Source organism: Nicotiana tabacum, chromosome 12 (genome assembly GCF_000715075.1).
Source record: "Nicotiana tabacum cultivar K326 chromosome 12, ASM71507v2, whole genome shotgun sequence".
Lineage (NCBI taxonomy): Eukaryota > Viridiplantae > Streptophyta > Magnoliopsida > Solanales > Solanaceae > Nicotiana > Nicotiana tabacum.
In genome coordinates, this window is record NC_134091.1 from 92,976,755 (window position 1) to 92,983,846 (window position 7,092).

Below are 7,092 nucleotides of genomic sequence, written 5' to 3' on the forward strand. Positions count from 1 at the left end.
ACTTGCACGGACATCTCATGTGCGATACGGACATCTCACGTGTCAATATTATCAACATATGGATTTGCACAGACAACTCACGTGCCAATAATATCAATACAAGGATCCGCACGGACAACTCACGTGATGCACGGACAACTCACGTGCCAATAACATAATCTGTCCGGCATAGCCGCAGGCCCCAGTCCAAACATATCATACAGAAGCAATAAAGCAAGTATACAAGTATACAATGAATAAAATAAGATTCTAATGTCCCTGGACTGGTGTAAATGACATGCTAAAGTGTAGGCATGATCAAAGTGTGCTATAGTAGCTCAAACCGGCAACTTCATCAATGAAAAGCATTTATTAAGTTCGTTCAAGGGTTAAACCTCTAAGTAGACTAATCATGGCTCAATTAGATCACAAAAACTGTTACAACATGTGGGATAGCAAAGCTTAAAGCTTAACAGTCATTTCTAGGCTTATAAGAGCCCGAGCACAACACAAACATGAATATATAATCTCAGTGCCCGCACATGGGCTCATCCCCACGCATGTGCGCACCCAAAAGCACGTGGCTATCATAACAATTCAGGAAACTAGTGCCTCAACCGAGTTTAAATCCGATACTTACCTCAAGTAAATTGAATCACTCCGCTAGCAAGCCCTTGCCTCACAAATTGGCCTCCGAACATCTCGAATCTAGCCACAACAATTCGATACAATCAACTCAAGCTATTGGAATCAATTCAATATGAAAATACTAGATTCTTAATAAAAAGTCAAAAAGTCAACTCAAAAGTCAACCCCCGAGCCACGTCTCGGAATCCAATAAAAGTTACAAAATCCGAAAGCCCATTCAACCACGAGTCCAACCATACCAAATTACGACACCAAATCGTCACTCAATCCCCAAATTTAACTCTCCAATCCCTAGCCTAGAACTCCCAAAATTCCACCTCAAAAGCACACAATCTAGGTGGGAAATTCAATGGGGAAACAATATTATTGAATAAAAATGATCAAGAGTTACTTACTTCAAGAAACCCCTCGAAAGTCCTCTAAAACATTGCCTTAGTTCGAGCTTGAAATGTTAGAAATGATTAAAATCACGAAACCCTCGAGTTTTAAACACTGCCCAGCCTTTTCGCTTATGCTGATCATTTAACCGCACCTGCGGTTCCGCTTTTGTGGTCAAAGTTCCGCATCTACAAAATTACACTGGACACCGGCCTTGCGCACTTGTGGCCACTAATCCGCACCTGCGGCCTCTCTTCTACGAGAATTCTTCCGCTTCTGCAGACCTGCCTCACCAGGCCCCATTTTGCTTCTGCGATGCTCCCTCCGCATCTGCGAACTTGCAGGTGCGGAAATTCCCTTCGCACCAGCGCAACTCCCCAGCTCACCCAAATCTGCTCCTGCGATGCCTCCTTCATTTCTGCGGTCGCGCACCTGCGACCAAATTCTTCGCAAGTGCGATCGTACCAAACCTGGTGCACTTCAGCAATTCTTCAATTCCAAACTTCAATCCGTTAACCATCCGAACTCCACTCGAGGCCCTCAGGACCTCAACCAAACATACCAACAAGTCCTAAAACATGATACAAACTTAGTCGAGGCCTCAAATAAGATCAAACAGCATTAAAAACACGAATCACATCTCAATTCAAGCCTAACGAAAACTAAAAAATTTCAGCTTCTACAATCGATGCCGAAACCTATCAAATCACATCTGATTGACCTCAAATTTTGCACACAAGTTATAAATGAAACAACGGACCTGTTCCAACTCTCAGAGCCAAAATCTGATCCCGGTAACCACAAAATCAATTTTCGGTCAAACTTCTCAATTTCCAAAACTTCTAATTTTTCAACTTTCGCCATTTCAAGTCTAAATCAACTACGGACCTCCAAATCACTATCCGGATACACTCCTAAGTCCAAAATCACCCAACGGAACTATCGGAACCATCAAAACTCCATTCCGTAGCAATTTACACATAAGTCAACATCCGATCAATATTTTTAACTTAAGCTTCCAGTCTTGAGACTAAGTGTCTCATCTCATTCCGAAACATCCCCGGAATCAAACCAACTACCCCGGCAAGTTACCTAAAAAACATTTAGCATAGAATAAGCGGTAAATGGGGGAACGGGGATACAACACTCAAAATGACCAGCCAGGTCGTTACATCCTCCCCCTCTTAAACAAACGTTCGTCCTCAAACGGATCTAGAAACATAACTTGAGTCTCAAATAGGTATGGATATCTGCTCTGGACTCCCGCTCGGTCTCCCAAGTAGCCTCCTCGATTGAGTGACCCCTCCACTGCACCTTCACTGAAGTTAAGTTCTTTGACCTCAACTTTCGAATATGCTGGTCCAAAATGGCCACCGGCTCCATATCATAAGTCAAATCACCATCCAACTGAACCATGATAAAGTCCAAAACATGAGACGAATTGCCGACATACTTCCGGAGCATAGAAATATGAAACACAGGATGAAAACTCGACATACTAGGCGGCATGGTAAGCTTGTAAGCCACCTCTCCAATCCTCTGAAGCACCTCAAACGGACCAATGTACCGAGGGCTCAACTTGCCCTTCTTCTCGAAACTCATAACACCATTCATGGGTGAAACCTTGAGTAATACCTTCTCCCCCACCATGAAAGCAACATCGCGAACCTTTTGATTGGCATAACTCTTTTGTCTAGATTGCGTCGTGCGAAGTAGATCCTGAACCAATTTAACCTTGTCCAAAGCATCTTGAAACAAGCCAGTACCCAATAGCCTAGCCTCTCCCGTCTCAAACCACCCTACTGGAGACCGACATTGTCTCCCATACAAGGCCTCATACGGAGCCATCTGAATGCTCGATTGGTAGTTGTTGTTGTAGACAAACTCTGCAAGTGGCAGAAACTGATCCCAAGAACCCCTAAAATCTTTGACACAAGCCAGTAGCATATCCTCTAATATCTGAATAGTGCGCTCAAACTGTCCGTCCGTCTGAGGGTAAAATGTTGTACTTAACTCAACTTGTATGCCCAACTCTCACTGCACTACCCTCCAAAATTAGGATGTAAGTAGTCCCAACGGGAATGAAATATGTGGACTTGGTCAACCGATCCACAATCACCCAAATAGCATTAAACTTACTCGAAGTCCGTGGGAGCCCAAGTACAAAATCCATGGTGATACACTCCTATTTCCACTCCGGAATCTCAAGCCTCTAAAGCAATCCGCCCGGTCTTTGATGCTCGTACTTCACCTGCTGATAGTTTAGGCACCGAGCTACAAACCCCACTATATCCTTCTTTATTATTCTCCACCAATAGTGCTGCCTCAAGTCCTGGTACATCTTCGCGACACACGGATGAATGAAATATCGTGAACTATGGGCCTTCTCAATAATCAACTCACGTGGCCCATCTATATTAGGCACACAATCTGACCCTGCTTCCTCAACACCTCATCATCTCCAATAGTAACATCTTTGGCATCACCGTGCTAAATCGTGTCCTTGAGGACAAGCAAATGGGGATCATCATACTGGCGCTCTCTAATGCGATCATAGAAGGAAGACCAAGAAACCACACAAGCTGGAACCCGACTGGGCTTCGAAATATCTAATCTCATGAACTGGTTGGCCAAATCCTGAACATCAGCTGCAAGCAGTCTCTCGCCAATAGGAATAAATGTAGGGCTACCCATACACATTTCCTTTCTACTCAAGGCATCGGCCACCATATTGGCCTTCCCTAGATGATACAGAATGGTAATATCACAGTCCTTTAGCAGCTCCAACCTTCTCCGCTACCTCAAATTTAGATCCTTTTGTTTTAACAAGTGTCGGAGACTCCGATGATCCGTAAATACCTCACAAGACACACCATAAAGATAATGCCTCTAAATCTTCAATGCATGAACGATGGCTGCCAACTCCAAATCATGAACAGGGTAGTTCTTCTCATGGGGTTTCAACTGACATAAATCATAAGCAGCCACACTACCCTCATGTATCAAGACACACCCAATAACAATCCGAGAAGCATCACAATAGACTATATGAGAACCAGAAGCTGAAGGTAGAACTAGAACTAGAGTTGTGGTCAAGGCAGTCTTGAGCTTCTGAAAGCTCTCCTCACACTCATCCGACCACCTGAATGGAGCACCCTTTTTGGGTCAATTTGGTCAAAGTTCACAATAGACAAGAAACCCACCATAAAGGATGATAATAACCAGCCAAGCCGAGAAAGCTCCGAATCTCAATAGCTAAAGACGGTCTGAGCCAACTATGGACCGCCTCTATCTTCTTTGGATCAACCTTAATCCCCTCACTGGACACCACGTTCCCCAAGAACGCCACCGAACTAACCCAAAACTCACACTTAGAGAACTTGGCATAAAGCTTCTCCTCCCTTAATCGCTGTAGTACAATCCTTAAATGTTGGGCATGCTCCTCCTAGCTGCGTGAGTACACCAGGATATCATCAATGAATACTATGAAAAATGAATCAATATATGGCTGAAATACACTATTCATCAGATGCATGAATGTGGTTGGGGCGTTGGTCAGCCCAAAAGACATCACAAGGAACTCATAGTGACCATAGCGGGTCCTGAATGTCGTCTTTAGAATATCCGAGTCCTGAATCTTCAACTAGTGATACCCATACCTCAAATTGATCTTAGAGAAGACCCTCGCTCCCTGAAGCTGGTCAAATAGATCATCAATACGCGGGAAAGGATACTTGTTCTTGATGGTAACTTTGTTCAACTGCCTATAGTCGATGCACATCCTCATAGTACCGTCCTTCTTCTTCACAAATAGAACCGGTGCACCCCAAGGCGACACACTAGGCCTAATAAACCCCTTATCAAGAAGTTTCTGAAGCTGTTCTTTCAATTCCTTCAACTATGTCAGTGCCATACGATACGGAGGAATAGAAATGGGATGATTGCCCGGCACCAAGTCAATACCGAAATCAATATCCCTGTCGGTGGCATGCCCGAAAGGTCTGCAGGAAACACATCCCGAAAGTCTCGCACTACTGGAACAGAATTAATGGTAGGGGTATCAGCACCAACATCCCTCACAAAGGCCAAATATGACAGATACCCCTTCCCAACTATCCTTTCGGCCTTCAAATAAGAAATCACCCTATTGGGAATATAATCTAGAGAACCTCTCCATTCGATCCTTGGAAACCACGACATCACCAACGTCACGATCTTAGTGTGACAATCCAGAATAGCATGTCATGGAGACAACCAATCCATACCCAAAATCATGTCAAAATCGGCCATACTAAGCAATAAAATATCAACTCTAGTCTCAAATCTCCCAATAGTCACTACACACGACCGATATACATGGTCTACAATAATAGTATCTCCCAACGACGTAGATACATGAACATGTGAAACTAAGGACTCATAGGGCAGATCCAAATAATGAGTAAAATAGGATAATACATAGGAATAAGTATAACCAGAGTCAAATAATATGGAAGCATCGTTGTGTCTGTGTCTGAAGCAACGACCTCTAACCTAGCAGGGATAGCATAGAATCGAGTATGACCACCACCTGATCGACTTCCCCTCTAGGGCGACCTCTAGCTACCTGGGCCCCACCCTGAGCTGGCTGAGCAGGTGGTTTAGCAACTGGTTCTGGTATCATTGACCGAGAACTCTACTGTGGAACCCCACTAAACAACCTAGGGCAATCCCTCTTGAGATGACTCAAGTCCCTGCACTCAAAACAACCCCTCATCTGACGGATCTGCTGCTCTCGATAACCCAAAGAACTGCCTGTAGAAACCTGAGCATACGAGGCATGGTGAGAACTCTGTGTTGGTAATGCACTGAGTGATGACTGACCCGAATGAGCACTATAAGAACTGTGGCTAACTGATGCACCACGATGAGCTGGACGAGCCGTCTTAGCAGGCCTATAAGGACAACCCCTGTTGTGGTGGGACTGACCCCCAGAAGAAACACTGCTGAAACCATCCGAACCATGAAGCATCTTGGCCTCCCTCTCCTCACGCTCCTGGCTAAGACCAACTCTAGCCGCCAAGCAATATCAACTACCTCATCGAACCTAGCACCTGATATGATCTCCTAAGTCATAACAAAATGCAACTGATAGGTGAGGCCATCAATGAACCTCCTAATCCTCTCCTCGATGGGAACCAACCAAATTGCGTGACTAGCCAACTCTGAAAACCTCATCTCATACTGAGTTGTAGACATTACCACCTGATGTAGCTACTCGAACTGCCTGCGCAGCTCCTCCATACGGGTCTATGGCACAAACTTCTCCAAGAAGAAAACGGAGAACTCATGCCATGAGAGTGGTGCTGCACCGATTGGCCTGCTCCTCTCATAGGTCTCCCACCATATAAAAGATGCCCCAGCCAACTGAAAAGTAGTAAATGAGACCCCACTGGTCTCCAGAATACCCGTCATGCGAAGAATCCGATGGCACCTATCCAAGAAGTCCTGGGCATCCTCTAACTCAACTCCACTGAATGATTCAGGTTGGAGCCTCCCAAACCTCTCTAGTCCCTTCAACCTGTCATGATGGCGCCTATCATGATACTAGGCAAGCCGACAACTCACATATTCCAACACTTTCAAATTCAAAATATATACTAAAACAGGTTTAAATAAATGAAAATCTCATAAAACCGGATGAAATGTAACGACTCAATACAAAAATTCCCAAAACCTGGGTGTCACTAAGTACATGAGCATCTATACAGTAACACAATCAAATACATTGTCTAAGAAAGTAGAATAGAATAATCAAAATTGAGAGTTGAGGGAGGAACTGCTGACGCCAAAGCAGCTACCTCGATAATCTCCGAACAGGTAAAACTCCACGATCAACAACCACCGTGCCCAGAAATGCCTGGATCTGCACACGAGGTGCGGGGTGTAGTGTGAGTACAACCAACTCAATATGTATCGCAAATAAATAAGGCAAGGTAAGAGAAGCTTAAATTATTGAGGATACTAGTTATTTCAGTGTAATTCTTCCTTTTTAGACGAGCACGATACAATATTTAAAACTAACTCATAAAGCTTCGTGAGAAGAAT